Consider the following 19,714-nt stretch of genomic DNA (forward strand, 5'->3'; position numbering starts at 1 on the left):
ATTCATCGCACTGTACACATTGTACAAGTCATCCTCTAAAGCACTTAAGATATAGCCTTTGCAAAAAAAATCTGCCTGCTTCCACGCCTCAACAATCATGAATTTCTCGTTGTCCGGCATGTACGCAGCAGGCACTGGAGGTTCTTCACTAGTGAATTTCTGCATACCAAGTGTGGTATGCCAGAAGAACACCCTTTGCTGCCATCCTTTGAAGTTGGCTCCGGAAAATTTTCCCGATTTCTCTGCCGGTGAAACAGCAGTCCGGCTTGACGAGGCTATCGTCGTTGACGCAACAGTCGTAGAAGAATTTCCGTTATCAGTTGCCATTTCTCACTATAAACAACAGAAGAGTTCAATTAATGGCAAAATCAGAACAGTAAACAATACTGTTATTAATAAAAAAACATATAATAAATAAAATCGAAGTTTTTATATACTATTTCACAGAAAAACGATGAAGTTTTTATGTTCTTCAAATCGTTTTATGAATTTCAATACTCTGATGAAGTTTTTTTATATCTTCAAATCAGAATAGTAAAATTCAGAAGGAGTAGAAAATCACACAGGTTTTAATCTCAACACACAAAATACAGAATATAATAAAATAATTTCCTTAAGATTATTATAAATCTGTATTGCTGTAATAAACAATTAAATCATTAAACTTTCTGAAATATATAAACAAAACAGAAAGTTAGTAACACTTGTTTAAAGAAATAATTTCTGGAAAAACAGTGTAGGAATAAATCGAGCCCACTGAATACACAGTGTGTCCTTAAGGAAATTACTCTCCTCAAGTACCCGAGGTGCTGGAACATATCCTCCTAGGATAGAACGATTTAACTCACCGGAGTGTTGGTACCAAAACGCTTCAGAGGTCATGGGTTATTTCGGATTGAATTTTTCGTTAATTATTTAATTAATTAATTAAATAATTGAAAGGAATTTTGTCCAAAAAGTTTAATCAATCAAAAGCCGGAGCCGGAGTCGGAGCCGAGCCGAGCGAGCGAGCGACGACGACGCGAGGCTTGCCTTCTTCTTTAACTCTTTAAGAGCTAGAAGAAGAGCAATTATATATATATATATACCCATCAAAAGCCTTTTCTTCCTCCAATATGGGACAATGTCCCTTTGCCAAGGAGGGAAACTCAAATATTTCATATTCCCTCCATTTCTTATTCACTCTCTTTAAGCTACACAAGCTTAAAATTCCTAAGACATATCAGTTTTGGACTCTTTCCTTATGTGTTCAACTTCTTTTCGAACATTGTTACTTTTGATACAGGGTTGTGATTCTTTTAGCAAAATAAAAATAGGTGCGTAATAGGTTTTATGTGAGTGTAATTTTACCTATTTTGTGTTTAAGGTGTTGTATTGATATGTTTTTAGCGGATTCTGATAAATTCTATTTTGTTGTTCACTTCTTCCTATTTTGTTCTCTAACCGGTATGAAATTTGTTGAATTGAGAAAGCAAGTTTGTGAGGCTCCAAGTTTGTCTCGATACTAGAGTTTCTGATATCAGTTATTTTCTATTTCAATGAAAGGAATTAGTATATGATAAATTTTCAATTGTCCAAAGTAGTATGTCTATGAAACTGAATCTTGAAAATTTTGTCCTCTTGTGAATTCTTTCCCCTTTTTGATGATGTTGTGTGTTAAATTTATTGGATAAGCTTTTTAGGAAATGAGAATTCTTTTTAGATTTTATGAAATTTTAGCATAGCCTTGATGATTTTGAGGAAGGAAAGGAATAGCTTTAGAATGAAAGGATTAAAATATAACTTTTGAAGGCGGGTGAAGAAAAGTTTGATAGTTTTTTGATATATAACTTTTGAAGTCGTGACATCTTCCGTGTTCGTCCTCGAACGTATCAAGATCCATTCTGAAGTCATCAAATCACTGAGTAAACTTACCGTACCTACACTCGCGGGTGATCCCACGTCATCCCAATCCACATAAGCCCGACAACACTGTCTCAACTGAAATTTATACCTTTAACTCGCACTGATATCCCTAGAATCAAATTTCTCATTATCCAATCATTCCCAAAAGACCTGATTCCCACATCAATACACGATATCAGCCTCAACTAGCTACAACAACTTATGCCTACGCCCATAAGGTACAGCCACACGACGTAGCACATCACATATATGCCATTAACAACAACTCTAGCCCAATAACTGCCCATAATCAAATCCAACACCGACAATTAGCCTCATAACCGCTAGAACCTTGTTTCAATCCTTCTCAACACTGACAACGATGCAAGAAACATGAAGACATCATAACTATACACCTGAATCAACAAGTCACATCTAACGCCACCTGAGCACACACATCGTAAGCTAAAACCCAATAAGCACAACGTGAATACGACTAAATATGAAAGGAAAAACACATAAGAGAACTATCAAACAAGCTCGACAGGCACCACTCCCTATCAGTATCATACAACAAATCAATTTCACAAGGGAGAATCAAAACATATGAACTAATCGCAAGGATCTTATCTTTATATAACTCCACCGCGGCACGCATCCCGGTTCAAACACATCGAATCAGATGAAACCGCGAGGGTCTCAACTTATTTTTCATGACCTTATTGCTGAAGGTATGGTCGTGAATGAAGCATTTCAAGTGGCTGCAATGATTGAAAAATTGCCTCCTTTGTGGAGAGATTTCAAGAACTATCTTAAGCACAAGCACAAAGAAATGAAGTTGGAAGATCTTGTGATTCGTCTCAAGATTGAGGAAGACAACAAAACAGCCGAGAAGAAATCTCGTGGAAATTCAACGATCATGGGAGCTAATATCGTTGAGGAGACTGCTCCAAAAAGTAAGAAGAGAAAGAGGTCTTCCGGACAGACTAAGGAGCAGAACAAAAAGAAATTCAAGGGCAGCTGCTACAATTGTGGAAAAATCGATCACAAAGCCCCTGATTATCATCTCCCGAAAAAGTATAAGAAGAAGGGACATGCCAACATAGTGGAGAAGAATGATGACATTGATGATCTGTGTGCAATGCTTTCAGAATGTAACCTAGTTGGAAATCCGAAGGAGTGGTGGATTGACTATGGAGCCACTCGATATGTTTGTGCTGTCAAAGGAAGCATTTGCGACTTACTCTACTGTTGGTCCCGAAGAAGAGCTTTCCATGGGAAATACTGCAACAGCCAAGATTGAAGGTTATGGGAAGATATTCCTAAAGATGACTTCCGGCAAGGTGTTAACGCTCAACAACGTTCTTCATGTTCCTACTATTAGGCAGAATTTAGTTTCTACTTCTTTGCTTGTTAAGAATGGATTCAAATGTATATTTGTTTCTGATAAGGTTGTTGTAAGCAAGAATGAAATGTATGTTGGAAAGGGCTACCTCACAGAGGGCCTCTTCAAACTAAATGTAATGGTTGTTGACAGTATGAATAAAATTTTAGCTTCTTCTTATTTATTGGAGTCAAATGATTTATAGCATATTCGTTTAGGACATGTCAATTACAAAACCTTGCGGAAGTTAATTAATCTAGAAGTATTGCCTAAATTCGAGTATAATAAATCAAAGTGTCAAATATGTGTTGAGTCTAAGTTTGTAAAATATCCTTATAAGTCTATTGAAAGGAATTCAAATACTTTAGACTTAATTCATACTGACATTTGTGATATGAAGTCGACACTATCTCGAGGTGGAAAAAAATATTTTATTACTTTTATTGACGATTGCACTCGATATTGTTATGTTTATTTGCTTAATAGTAAGGATGAAGCAATTGAAGCATTTAAGCAATACAAGAATGAAGTGGAGAATCAATTGAATAAAAAGATCAAAATGATTAGAAGTGATAGGGGTGGAGAATATGAATTTCCGTTTGCAGAAATATGTTCGGAATATGGAATTATCCATCAAACTACTACACCTTACACACCTCAATCCAATGGAATTGCGGAAAGAAAAAATTGGACATTAAAGGAAATGATGAATTCTTTATTAATAAGTTCCGGATTACCGCAGAGTTTGTGGGGCGAAGCTATCCTTACAGCTAATCGAATACTCAACAGAGTACCCCACAACAAAACGCAATCTATTCCATATGAAAAATGAAAAGGAAGAAAACCCAACTTGAAATATTTCAAAGTGTGGGGGTATCTAGCAAAGGTACAAGTTCCTTTACCTAAAAGGGTTAAAATCGGACCAAAAACTGTTGATTGTATTTTCATTGGATATGCTACAAACAGTAAAGCATGTCGGTTTTTGGTTCATAAATTCGATAATCCCAAAATTCACGTTAATACGGTAATGGAATCAGATAATGTTAAATTTTTTGAAAGCATCTATCCGTATAAAACTGAATGTGAGTCGTTAAGTGAAAGACCTAAACGACCTCGGGAAGAACCAAAGAAAAATACTCCAAGTATAGAAGATCCAAGGCATAGCAAACGTTAAAGAACATCTACTTCCTTTGGACCAGATTTTGTGACATTCTTGCTTGAAAATGAGCCTCAAACTTTTAAAGCAGCTATGTCATCTTCTGATTCAGCGTTTTGGAAAAAGGCAGTCAATAGTGAGATTCAATCAATTTTGGATAACCATACATGGGAATTGGTAGATCTTCCTCCGGGAAATAAGCCTTTAGATTCGAAATGGATCTTTAAATGGAAAGTAAAAGCTGATGGCATTATTGACAAATATAAGGCAAGACTTGTTGTCAAAGGTTATAGACAAGAGGAAGGCCTTGATTACTTTGACACTTACTCGCCAGTAACGAGGATAACATCTATTAGGGTGTTAGTGGCACTAGCGGCCGTATATGGTCTTGAAATCCATCAAATGGATGTTAAAACAACTTTCTTAAATGGAGAATTAGAGGAAGAGATTTACATGGAACAACCTGAGGGTTTTATGGTTCCTGATAAAGAAAAGAAAGTGTGCAAACTTGTTAAGTTGCTTTATGGATTTAAACAAGCACCCAAACAATGGCATGCCAAATTTGACTAAACAATGTTGGTAAGTGGGTTTAAAATCAACGAGTGCGACAAATGTGTTTACATTAAAAACACTCCAAGTCATGAAATCATTGTTTGTTTATATGTTGATGACATGTTGATAATGAGAAAAAACATGGCAGATATAAATCCTACTAAGCGCATGTTGGCTAGCAAATTCGATATGAAAGACTTAGGAGTTGCTAATATGATCTTAGGAATTAGAATTCACAAGACTCCACAAGGTCTAGCATTATCACAGTTTCACTACATTGAAAAGGTACTTGATAAGTTCAAGTATTTGGATTTCAAAATTGCCAAGACTCCGATTGACGTGAGTTATGCACTTCAAAAGAATGAAGGTAAAAGTGACTCACAACTAGATTATGCAAGAGTATTGGGAAGTTTGATGTATATCATGAATTGTACGCGACCAGATATAGTATGTGCTATTAGTAAACTGAGTCGGTTTACAAGTAATCCCAATCACATACATTGGATGGCAATGAAACGAGTTTTGGAGTATCTCAAACATACCCAAAATTACGCTTTGCATTATAACAAATATCCCTCCGTGATCGAGGGATATAGTGATGCAAATTGGATCACTGGATCATCTGAAGTTAAATCCACGAGTGGATATATTTTCACAATTGGGGGTGGAGCAGTGTCTTGAAAATCATCCAAACAAACGTGCATCGCCCGCTCTACAATGGAATCTGAATTCATAGCTTTAGATAAGGCCGGTGAAGAAGATGAATGGCTCCGGAACTTTTTGGAAGATATTCCATTTTGGCACCTATTTGTATACATTGTGATAGTCAAGCGGCAATAGGCAGGGCATGGAGCGTTATGTATAATGGAAAATCTCGTCATATACGACGGAGACACAATACCGTTAGACAACTACTCTCTAGTGGTGTTATCACAATTGACTACGTAAAGTCAAGAGATAACGTGTCGGATCCACTTACAAAAGGCCTATCTAGAGAGGCAGTTGAAAGATCATCAAAGGGAATGGGGTTAAGGTCTAGGACAAGTCATCATGGCGGTAACTCTACCTAGCAGACTGGAGATCCCACGAGCTAGGTTCAAAGAGATCAAACAAAGTTATGAATGACGGTTCAACATTGTCAAATAACTCAACCCATTCTCGTGATGAATACAATGTTTAAAAAACGAGGTAAAGCATTAAGGCTTTTTGATGAGTCAACAAAGCTTAAAGGTTTTTTAATGATTTGCTAAGTCTGGCAAGATATGGCCAGATAGTGTGTCTATAGGATTACACGTTTAGAAATCACCTATGTGAGTGTGAAGTGTAAGCCTCTTCAAGAGGAAAGAAAGTAAAGGCCCATTCTGTAAACACTCATGAAACTAGGCGGTGTTCATGGCTGAAACGAACATAACCGTGAGAACCATAGATGGTTAAGGATTGATTGTGTGACTTTTGTTGTCTAGGTATACAACAAAGCTCGACGGTTCAAAGATATCAAATCTACCGATTGACCGAGTATATCCGATATAAGTTCACTACGGAAAGTTCAAAGGGAAGCCTACTTATCCAGATGCAATTAATTCTTGCATGTAAAACACACACGCGTCCGTGCATTCCTTTATTTTATAGCCATTCCCCATTCATGTGGGGGATTGTTGGAATTTTAAGTTTGTGTAGCTTAAAGAGGGTGAATGAGAAATGGATGGAATATGAAATATTTGAGTTTTCCTCCTTGGCAAAGGGACATTGTCCTATATTGGAGGAAGAAAAGACTTTTGATGGGTATATATATATAATTGCTCTTCTTCTAGCTCTTAAAGAGTTAAGAATAAGGCAAGCCTCGCGCTGTCGTCGTCATCGCTCGCTCGGCTTCGGCTTCGGCTTCAGATTCGGTCAAAGATTGATTGATTAATCTTTTTGGACAAAATTCCTTTCAATTAATTAATTAATTAATTAAATAATTAACGAAAAATTCAATCCGGAATAACCCATGACCTGCGACCCGGTCCGATTTGGCCCGTTTTCTTTCTCGGATTATTTTAAATTTTCCCGCAATATTTTAAACAACCTGTTCCAACAGCCATGGCTGTTTCTGAAAGGTTGCAAACCTTTTCAGAAACAATGCCAACAACTCTATAAATATACTTTGAACCCCAGAATCTTTCTTTATGAAATTTTCTGAGCTTCTTCTTCTTCTTCTTCTGCACAAAAATTTCAGTGTGTTTTACAGCCTTCAAGTGGCTCGCTGTTCACCGACGTTTTGGTACCAACACTCCGGTGAGTTAAATCGTTCTATCCTGGGAGGATGTATTCCAGCACCTCGGGTACTTGAGGGGAATAATTTTCTTAAGGACACACTGTGTATTCAGTGGGCTCGATTTATTCCTACACTATTTTTCCAGAAATTATTTCTTTAAACAAGTGTTACTAACTTTCTGTTTTGTTTATATATTTCAGAAAGTTTAAAGATTTAATTATTTATTACAGCAATATAGATTTATAACAATATGCAAGACAATTTCTTTGAGCTTATAATTCAACTAATTTCGGAGTGTATGCCTGACGGTCATAGCTAATGAATTTAAATAGGCCCCCTTCGATCTCGGTTTTCTGTTATTCGGCGTAGCAGGCCCCCTTCGATCTTGCTCAATCTCTTTCTCGCTTCGGTTTCGAATTGACCTCGATCCTGATCGGCCATTGATCCACGAGCTTACCAATCCATCTCCGTACCATATTTCGATATAACTGGAGCCAGACCTTGATCTTCTGTCCCGATTTCGGTTAGTCGTATGAAATTAGGCAAGCCCGATTCTGACCGTATACAAAGATATATGCCTATGTATGACTATATTTTAATAGTCTGTTTGAGAAAAAAATAAAAATATTCTACAGTTCATCATAAGGCTCTCCATCATCTTCTTCTGAATTTGCTCAATTAATTCTATACGTTCTTCCTCTGCTTCGTTCTTGATCCCGATTCATAAATTCTTAGATGATCCTTAAATACCTGAAATCATACCCTGCAATTTTTATATGACCCTAAAATAAAGGGGGAAAAGGAGAACATATTCTTATGGTTTAAGTAATCACTATGTACCACTTTTATGTGACCCAACATTAAAGAAGAAAAAAGAGAGATTAGTCTTATAGTTTAATTAACCATACCTTGATAGAAAATGTGAATTATTAGTCTTCATTTATTGTAAAACTGTGATGGAGTATGAGTGTTTCTTAGAATTAGTCTGCATAAATAGACATTAAAGAAATATTTTTATGTTGAGTATGTCTGATCAAACACACCTAAACTTGGAAAAAAATCAAGAAAAATATTCCTACCATGGGTTCTTTGGAGCTTGTCCACACGATGCAGTGATATTGCTTCATTTTTTGTCCTACCATTACCTGCTCTGCAAAGGTAAAAATTTCACCGAATAAGGATTCTTATAAATGAGATTATTTAGGCATTAGTGGAGAATATGAATGAATTAGTTTATGAACCGGTGCATTGGCTATATGAAACGTTGTGGTAATAAATATGAATAGAATAAGTTGAAGAATGTGTGTTTTCATTTTGTGAAACGTTGGAGTAATTATTAGACTTTACTTCTTACAATAAAATAATTAGGAAATAGAAAAAGTGTTGAAAAATTCAAAAAAAAGAGAAAAAAGATAAATGTATTTCTTGGCTTGAGAGAGGTGTCATGTGCAATTTATGAATTGAAGTTTATACTCACATGCATGCATGCCTCTATAACGTTATTGTTAATCAATCCCATAGACATACTAATCCATGTAACAAAGAAAGCAAGAAGTCAATTTTTGTAAGCAGATCTAACTTACAATTTTCGACAACAATAATAATAATAAAAAAAACAGTATAATCCCATATAAAGAGTCTGGAGATACAATTTTCGACAAGATAGTACTAAAACTTTTGGCCATAGAATCAATAATAGAATACATTGAGGAAGTGATAAGAAGAGCCAATAATATCAAGATGAATATATTTGTTTTGATTATCACTTTTAAATGATCTTTTTATTCTCATGGCATGATATGATCTGCATTTTATAAATTATATCCACCAATTTTGATTCAGTTCGCAAGTTAATTCATTTAAATATGCTTTCTAACAAGAAAAAAACTCTACAGTACTTGGATTCATTGATAGCTTCATACAAACTTATTATTGAAAAACTTAATGCTCGTTGTATGATTTATTAAAGGAAGTATTAACAAATTCAGAAATTTTGATTGCTTTTTTTTTTTTTCCCCTTCCCTTGAGGGTCCACAATATAAATGAACGGCGAGGTTGAAGTTGATAGGTAAGTTGACCAATAAAAAGAAAGAAATAAGAAAGGAAGTTAGGTCGCAAGCCTATCCATGTAATTACGTACGTGTTAGTTTATTGTGAGACGGTTCAACAGTTTCGCAATGGCCCCAGCTTGTTTGATTTTAATTGGTCATAGAATCTACTTTGGTGAGCCTTTGTCACCGTCATATCTCACCAAACTCTCCTTCTTTAACTTCTCGCACCACCTATGCTTTTTATCCGACTTTTGGATTCGTAATCATTAAATGTACATTTCTTATTAGGATTTTTCCGTTTCTAACGCTTAAATCCGAGATTTATGATTAATAATTGAGTTATTCATCCACCATCATTGATGGTAGTTATGCTTTTGCTATCATGTCCTTCTAGCTTTCGAGGCGGAGCTAGCATATGATTTGCGGATTCGGTCGAACCCATTAACTTTGATACAAACTCTTTATTTATTTTAAAAATTAATTAAATATATATAAATTATTAATATAGAACCCAGTAACATTAACGAACTAGAATCCTGAACCCACAAGTTTCCAATCCTGGCTCCGCCTCTGAGCCCCTTCTCCCCACACCTCCCCCAAATAAAGTAGATAATAAAACGGGAAATCAGGTCATTTTGAATCCATTTGTATGGAAGAACATCGTTTGCATTAAGTATGACTTTATAATCTAAGAAAAGAAGATAAGTAATATGTTCAAATCAATAAAATTGCGCTAGTGGTATAAACTTAGATAATAATTAAATTAACCATCTAAATGCATGTATATGAATTGTTGAAAGTGGCAAAAACTGCTGCGCACCTGAATTTACAGGCACGCATACCTTATTTCAAAACGGCACCTAAATGTACATTCATTGGCCGCATTAAATCCTAAACATACACGCATCTCTCATATGAACGTTTGGTTTAATGTAGGGAGGGAGGACAGAGAGCAACATTCTGTCAAGGATTCTTTCACTGGAGTACTTCATGTATAAACTTTGAACGATTATATATATATATATATATATATATATATATATATATATATATATATATATATATATATATATATATACTTTTTTCTGTTTATTTCATGTGATCGCAAGTTTCCACATTAATGTCATCCCAAGTTTAAGACCATAAGTTCCAAAACTCTTTTTTCTTTTTCTTTTTTAAACTTATGTTGTGTCTGTTTATCCTTAAAACTGATAACAATTAAATTTGTATGCGGTTTTAAGAATATGTGGATTGATTCAACACAAATAATCAAGAATGTTAGATAAATGAGTTAAAGATAAAACGAATAATCAAACCAATTTTGATGTTGAGGCCGTGCTCGGATTTACGCTGAACAGTAGTTTGCCCTTGACCGGACCCTTAATTCGGAGCCAATTGTAAATGAAGAACAACAATAAAATAAGAACTTTGCAATAGCTAGAAAGGAGAGAAAATGAATTTGTATTGCCTTGGTTTGTGTGTTACAATATGTCATATCAAAGAAAAACTTCTCCTTTATATAGTAGGAGAGTTTCACCCCTAGTATAAGTCTAAAAAAGGTAAAAATCCTCCTCTCTCGTTAATTACTGATTTGTAACCGCCATTGAGCGAGATCCGCGCCGTGATATCCGGTTGGTTTTGGATATCACGGCCATCTATCTGTCGCCCACAACCATTCATGAGCTTCCCGAAGTCTCAGAACTCATCTCGGGTCCGGGGTGCGTCCTTTTATCAGGTCCGATGGCGAGCACTCCGTTCGAGCTTCGATACAAAAAGTTCTCAGCTTCGATTTCGATCCCATGTATTCATACTCTTGCTCCGTTTGACCCACCGAAAAATCGGAGTGTGCGTTGGCCCCGATTTCACCCGTATACAGTGTTAAACACTGCCACATAAGTTGAAACATAAAGACTAGAATGTTTAGTTAGCTGTGCTATTTGTCTTGCTTGTCTTGTTTGGTTAGCAAATAGGACACTGAAACTTAATACTCCTTCGAAAAATCTCCTATTTGCCTTGTTTGGTTTAAAGAGTCTCTTTTGTTGGTCTACGTGTTGGGTTTTTTAAGCTTAAATATAGCTTAAAAGAGGATGAATGGGAAATGAAGAAAAATTAAAAATATTTGAGTTTCCCTCATTGACAAAGGGATATTGTCCCATATTGGAAGAGGAAAAGATTTTGATAGGTATATATACAATTGCACTTCTTCTAGCTCTTAAAGAGTTAAGAAGAAGGCAAGCCTCGCGCCGTCGTCGTCGCTCGCTTGCTCGGCTTTGGCTACGGCTACGGCTACGGCTTCGGCTTCGGCTTCGGTCAAATGATCGATTAATTAATTTTTTGGACCAAATTTATTTGTTAATAGTAAATATTAACAGAATTGTTATTAAATATCCGATTTTTTGTAAACGGAATATTAATATTAAATCCAAACGTAATAGTATATGCCCTTCGCTTTTTGTAAAAGACATTTACAAAACAGTTTGCACCTCTTCAGATTTGAAGAATAGTTTGCACCTCTTCAAATCTGAAGAGTTGAAGAACAATTTGCACCTCTTCAGATTTGAAGAAACAGTTGGCACCTCTTCGTATTTGAAGAGTTGCACCTCTTCAGTTTGAGCTCAACATTGGCTATAAATACCAGTCCATTCTCTCAGATTTTTCATACGAATTTCTGACTTCTCCTCCTTTCTTCTGCATTGTTTTAACTACAAATAAAGCATCAGTAAGTGTGATTTGCTACCGATCTTTGTGTTCGCTGAAACATTGGTGTTTGAAGTATCGCTATACCAGTGTGTAATTCGTTCTATCCTGGGAGGAAATAATCCACAACCTTGGGTACTAGGAGGGGATTAAATTCCTTAAGGAAACACTGTGAATTCAGTGGGCTCGGATTAAATTCTGTCTCTTTTACATTTATGTTATTTTATCTTCTCCATAATTATTTTACAAATACAGCTAAATAACAAGCTTAAGGAATTTATTATTTTCTGTATTTGTGTTATATTCACTATTTCTGGAGACTAAAACCTGTGTGATTTTCTACTCCAGTGGAGATTAAAATCTACGTAATTTTAACATTTGTTTGTGTCATTCTTTTACAGAAATGACGAATAACAACGGGAACCAGACTGTTCCTATTGTAACTGCCAATGCATCGACAAGCCGAACAACATCGGCATTGGCACTGGCAGAAAAACCCGAAAATTTTTCCGGGATTGACTTCAAGCGCTGGCAACAGAAGATGTTCTTCTACTTGACGACTTTAAGTCTGCAGAAGTTCATTAAGGAAGATGTTCCTGTTCTGCCCGACGAAATTTCAGAAAATGAACGCTTTCTCGTAACTGAGTCGTGGAAGCATTCTGATTTTCTATGCAAGAATTACATTCTTAGTGGACTAGAGGGCAATTTGTATAACGTCTATAGTAATATGGAGACGTCAAAACAACTGGGGATAGCGCTTGAAAGGAAATACAAAACGGAAGATGCCGGGTTAAAAGAATTTATTGCCGCTAAATTTTTGGACTATAAAATAGTAGATAGCAAGTCTGTTATTACCCAAGTCCAAGAATTGCAAGTGATTATTCACGATCTCCTTGCTGAAGGTATAAGTCAAATTAATACTAATGTTGAAAGTATTAATTATATTGTCTCTACTAACAGAATTTTCATTGAAGGTCTTGTCATCAATGAAGCGTTCCAAGTTGCAGCAATGATTGAAAAGTTGCCTCCTTTGTGGAAGGACTTCAAAAACTACTTGAAACACAAACGAAAGGAGATGTCCCTTGAAGATCTCATTGTTCGTTTGAGAATCGAAGAGGACAATAAAGCTGCTGAAAAGAAAGGACGTGGAAACTCAATAATAATGGGAGCAAACATTGTTGAGGATAGAAAGAGGAAGAAGGCTTATGGACCGAAAAATGACCCAAGCAAGAAGCGGTTCAACGAAAATTGCTATAACTGTGGAAAAGCTGGACACAGATCTGCAGACTGTCGTGCTCCAAAGAAAGACAAGAAGAAGGGTCAAGCAAACATGGTTGAAAAGCACGAAGATATCGATGACTTGTGTGCTATGCTTTCTGAATGCAACCTGGTAGGAAATCCTAAGGAGTGGTGGATTGATTCTGGAGCCACTCGCCATGTTTGTGCTGTTAGAGAAGCATTTGCTACATATGCTATTGTTGGACCCGAAGAGACGCTTTCTATGGGAAATTCTGCAACGGCAAAAATTGAAGGATCTGGAAAGATATTTATGAAAATGACTTCTGGTAAGGTGGTGACCTTGAACAACGTCCTTCATGTTCCCGAGATTAGAAAGAACTTAGTCTCTGCTGGACTTCTTGTTAAGAATGGGTTTAAGTGTGTCTTTGTATCCGATAAGGTTGTAATAAGTAAGAATGAAATGTTTGTAGGAAACGATTACCTCACTGAGGGCCTTTTCAAGCTGAATATAATGGTTATTGAGAATAATAATAAAATTTCAGCTTCTTCTTACTTACTTGAGTCAAATGAATTATGACATATACGTTTGGGTCATGTCAATTACAAAACCTTGCGAAAAATAATTAATTTGGAAGTATTGCCTATGTTTGAATGCGACAAATCAAAATGTCAAATATGTGTGGAATCTAAGTATGTTAAACATCCTTATAAGTCAGTTGAAAGGAATTCAAATCCTTTAGACTTAATTCACACAGATATTTGCGACATGAAGTCAATATCATCTCGCGGCGGAAAGAAGTATTTCATAACTTTTATTGACGACAGTACTCGATATTGCTATGTTTACTTACTTAATAGTAAAGATGAAGCAATAGATGCATTCAGGCAATACAAAAATGAAGTTGAAACGCAACTTAACAAGAAAATTAAAATGATAAGAAGTGATAGGGGTGGCGAATATGAATCTCCTTTTGAAGAAATATGTCTAGAATATGGAATAATTCATCAAACAACTGCCCCTTACACGCCCCAATCCAATGGGATTGCGGAAAGAAAAAATCGTTCATTAAAGGAGATGATGAACGCATTGTTGATAAGTTCTGGTTTGCCACAGAACTTGTGGGGGGAAACCGTTCTTACAGCTAACCGGATACTAAATCGAGTACCCCATAGCAAAACACAATCCATTCCATATGAAAAATGGAAAGGAAGAAAACCCAACTTGAATTATTTTAAAGTGTGGGGGTGTTTGGCAAAAGTACAAATTCCTAAACCCAAAGAGTAAAAATAGGACCGAAAACCGTTGATTGTGTTTTCATAGGATATGCGACCGATAGTAAAGCATATCGATTTCTCGTTCATAAATCAGAAAATCCTGACATTCATAATAATACGGTTATAGAATCAGATAATGCTGAATTCTTTGAAAATATATACCCGTATAACAAGGAATGTGAGTCGATTGGTGAAGGATCTAAACGACATCGGGAAGAAACAAAAGAAAGTATATTTAATCAAGAGGATCCAAGACGTAGTAAACGTCAAAGAACGTCTACTTCATTTAGACCAGATTTTGTGACTTTCTTATTGAAAAATGAGCCTCGAACATTTAAAGAAGCTATGTCTTCTTCGGAATCATTGTTTTGGAAAGAGGGAGTCAATAGTGAAATAGAATCCATATTGAATAACCATACATGGGAATTGGTCGATCTTCCTCCTGAAAATAAACCTTTGGGTTCTAAATGGATTTTTAAAAGGAAAATGAAAGATGATGGCACTATTGATAAATATAAGGCAAGCCTTGTAGTCAAAGGGTATAAACGGCGAGGAGGTCTTGATTATTTTGATACATACTCTCCGGTTACAAGAATTACGTCCATACGAATGTTAGTAGCATTAGTTGCAGTTTATGAGCTTGAAATTCATCAAATAGACGTTAAGACGGCCTTCTTAAATGGAGACTTGGAGGAAGAAATCTACATGGAACAACCTGAAGGGTTTGTGGTTCCTGGTAAAAAAAAAAGAAGGTATGTAAACTTGTTAAGTCTCTTTACGGACTAAAACAAGCACCCAAATAATGGCATGCGAAATTTGACCAAATAATATTGTTAAATGGTTTAAAGATAAATGAATGTGATAAATGTGTGTACATTAAAAATGTTTCAAATCACATAGTCATTGTTTGCTTATATGTGGATGATATACTGATAATGAGTAATGACATTGCCAACATAAGTGCGACTAAGCGTATGCTAACTAGCAAGTTTGATATGAAGGACTTGGGAGTTGCTGATTTAATTCTGGGGATTAAGATCAATAAGACTCCTCAAGGTCTGGCATTTTCACAATCTCATTATATTAAGACAGTACTTGGAAAATTCAAGCATTTAGGGTTTAAAGTTGCAAAGACTCCAATTGACGTGAATCTTGCATTAGCAAAGAACAAAGGTCAAAGCATATCACAATTGGATTATGCTCGTGTGTTGGGATGCTTAATGTATATCATGAATTGTACACGACCAGATATAGCTTGTGCTATAAGCAAATTGAGTCGATACACGATCAATCCAGGTCAATCTCATTAGATGGCAATGAAACGAGTTTTGGGATATTTAGAACATACCCAGGACTTTGCTTTGCACTACAGTAAATATCCTGCGGTGATTGAGGGATATTGTGATGCAAATTGGATCACCGGTTCAACTGATTCTAAGTCCACAAGTGGATATGTATTCACTATTGGTGGAGGAGCGGTATCTTGGAAGTCGTCCAAGCAAACTTGTATTGCCCGCTCTACAATGGAAGCTGAATTCATAGCCTTAGATAAAACTAGTGAAGAAGCTGAATGACTCCGGAATTTCTTGGAAGACATTCCATTTTGGCCCAAACCATTGGCACCAATATGCATATATTGCGATAGTCAAGCTGCAATTGGAAGGGATGGGAGCGTGATGTATAACGGTAAATCTCGTCATATACGACGAAGACATAAAACCGTTAGGCAATTACTCTCTAGAGGAATTATCACGATTGACTATGTAAAGTCAAGCGATAATGTATCAGATCCACTTACAAAAGACCTAACTAGAGAGGTAGTTGAGAAATCATCGAGGGGAATGAGACTATGGCTGAGAACAAGCCATTGTGGCGGTAACTCTACCTAGAAGATTGGAGATCCCAAGATCTAGGTTCAAGGAGATCAAACAAAGTCATTAATGACGGTTCAACATTGTCAACTAAAAGTTTGGTCCATTCTCGTGATGAGATAATGTTCAGTACCAAAGATAAAGCATTAAGGCTTTTTAATAATTTCTAAATTTGATACGGGGTATATCAAATAGTGTATCTACGGGATGACACATTTAGGAATCACCTATGTAAGTGTGAAGTGTTAGCCGCTTCAAGGAGAATTTTGTAAGGCCAATTCTCTATGCACTTATTAAATCAGGCGGTGTTCATGGCTGAAACGAACACAACAATGAGAGCCAAAGACGGTTAAGGGTTGGTTGTGTGACTTATGGTTGTCTAGGTATACACCAAAGTTCGACGGTTCAAAGATATCAAATCTACCGATTGACCGAGTATATCCGACATAAGTTCACTACGGAAAGTTCAAAGGAAAACCTACTTATCCTGATACAATTAATCCTTACTTGCGAATCACACAGTTTTTCATGCATATTTCCGTGATATAGCCATTCCCCATTCATGTGGGGGATTGTTGGGTTTTTTAAGCTTAAATGTAGCTTAAAAGAGGGTGAATGGAAAATGGAGGGAAATTGAAAATATTTGAGTTTCCCTCCTTGACAAAGGGATATTGTCCCATATTGGAAGAGGAAAAGATTTTGATGGATATATATACAATTGCACTTCTTCTAACTCTTAAAAAGTTAAGAAGAAGGCAAGCCTCGCGCCGTCGTCGTCGCTCGCTCGCTCGGCTTCGGCTATGGCTACGGCTACAGCTTCGGCTTCGGCTTCGGCTTCGGCTTCGGCTTCGGATTCGGATTCGGATTCGGATTCAGATTCAGATTCGTATTTGGTCAAATGATCGATTGATTAATTTTTTGGACCAAATTTATTTGTTAATAGTAAATATTAACAGAATTATTATTAAATATCCGGTTTTTTATAAACGAAATATTAATATTAAATCCAAACGTAATAGTATATGCCCTTCGCTTTTTGTAAAAGACATTTACAAAACAGTTTGCACCTCTTCAGATTTGAAGAACAGTTTGCACCTCTTCAAATCTAAAGAGTTGAAGAACAGTTTGCACCTCTTTTGATTTGAAGAAACAGTTGGCACCTCTTCGTATTTGAAGAGTTGCACCTCTTCAGTTTGAGCTCAACATTGGCTATAAATACCAGTCCATTCTCTCAGATTTTTCATACGAATTTCTGACTTCTCCTCCTTTCTTCTGCATTGTTTTAACTACAAACAAAGCATCAGTAAGTGTGATTTGCTACCGATCTTTGTGTTCGCTGAAACATTGGTGTTTGAAGTATCGCTACACCAGTGTGTAATTCGTTCTATCCTGGGAGGAAATAATCCACAACCTTGGGTACTAGGAGGGGATTAAATTCCTTAAGGAAATACTATGTATTCAGTGGGCTCGCACTACTAGAAATCCGGTAAAAACCGACCAACGTTGGTCGGTAATGGCCAAAAACTGACCAAAATGCGACCATTTACGTGTGGACGGTATTTTTGTGGTCGGAAGGGAATACCGACCAAAGTTGGTCGGAAATTACCGACCAACTTTGGTCGGTCAATTAAATTCAAAAAAAAAATATTGCAAAAAAACCGACCAAAGTTGGTCGGTATTTTAATTATGTAATAAAAAGATTCACCATCTGGGAATCGAACCGGGGTCTGTACTGTGGCAGGATACTATTCTACCACTAGACCATTGGTACATTTTGTTTTAAGACTGTCTTTTATTTGATTTATACTCTTTAATTGTATTTTCGCACGAAAATAACCGACCAAAGTTGGTCGGTTTTATTAAAAAGTAAAATTACCGACCAAAGTTGGTCGGTTTTTTTAAATGACCCGCCGAATTAACCGACCAATTTTGGTCAATTTTTTTAATATTAATTTTTATTTATTTTAATTGAAAAACCGACCAAAGTTGGTCGGTTTCTTGAAACATAAATTTCACGGGACTCAAAAATAGTTTCCCGCATTTTTGCGCCAAAGAAAACCGACCAAAGTTGGTCGGTTTCGTAAAAAAAAAAAAAAAAAAATTTGAAAAACTGACCAACTTTGATCGGTTTTTTGACCGACCAAAGTTGGTCGGTCGACCTTGGTCGGTTTTTGCCGAATTTTTAGTAGTGTCGGATTAAATTCTGTTTCTTTTATATTTATGTTATGTTATTTTCTCCATAATTATTTTACAAATACAAATACAGCTAAATAACACTACGTAATGTGAAAGATTTGTATCATCCTAGCCTTACTAATTATCACGAGAGAAATAGTACTCCGCCGTTGCAATAGCTTGGGAAAGTGTACATGTTCGTCTTGTCATACGTAAGTGCTCCGGTTGAATATTTAACTTTTGATACGATAGGAAATCATGAGTTTTTTATGTAACCGTGTAAGCATAATCACAATTGACCAAATATCTTATCGTAGGTGAATTATACAATCAGTTAAGAGTTTAAGTTATATATATAAAAATATATTTTAAAACCATTTTATTACCTTTATCGCAGGTATATATTTTATTTTTAAAATTATAAATCTTAGTTTTAAGAAAGTTTACCTATAAATATCACTTGGGAATACGGATAGTGTAAAAAGTTTTCACTGATAGTAAACTCATACATTATATAGGAACAGTGGCGGGAGCACGTGGTGGCAAGCGGGTTCAACTGAACCCGTTTAATCAAAAAATAATACTGTATATATGTATAAATTAGTATTAATGCTGCGTAAAGTTTGTATAAATATTTTATTTGAACCCACTTGACAACTACTATTTTACGACTAAAGTTATGTACTTCTAAGATTGAACTCGCTTGCACAAAATCCTGGGTCCGCCACTGGTGTTGCCATGGGCTTGGGTTGTTTGGGGATAGTGAAAGAATGTGCTAACCAACTAGTATATATACAGGCTCCTGCTCATGGCCTAACAAATTGCACTAAGGAACGTGGACCCAAGTTGGGATGATAATTATCTATAATTAGGTGCTCAAGAGTCAACAGAATGGCGACTGTTAACTGCTTGTTTGGTCTTTAAATAAATTCTCCCTCCGTTTCAATTTATGTGAACCCATTTGATTGGGCACGAAATTTAAGAAAAAAGAGAAGACTTTTGAATTTGTAGTGTAAAATGAGGCACATATATTTTGTGTGGCTATAAATCATTACATAAAGATAAATTATTTCCAAATAAGAAAAAAGGTTATTTTTTTTAATACGGACTAAAAAGGAAATATGTTCATATAAATTGAAACGGAGAGAGTATAAGAATAAGATTAAGATCACG

The sequence above is a fragment of the Nicotiana tabacum genome, chromosome 4 (genome assembly GCF_000715075.1).
Source record: "Nicotiana tabacum cultivar K326 chromosome 4, ASM71507v2, whole genome shotgun sequence".
NCBI classification, from domain to species: Eukaryota; Viridiplantae; Streptophyta; class Magnoliopsida; order Solanales; family Solanaceae; genus Nicotiana; species Nicotiana tabacum.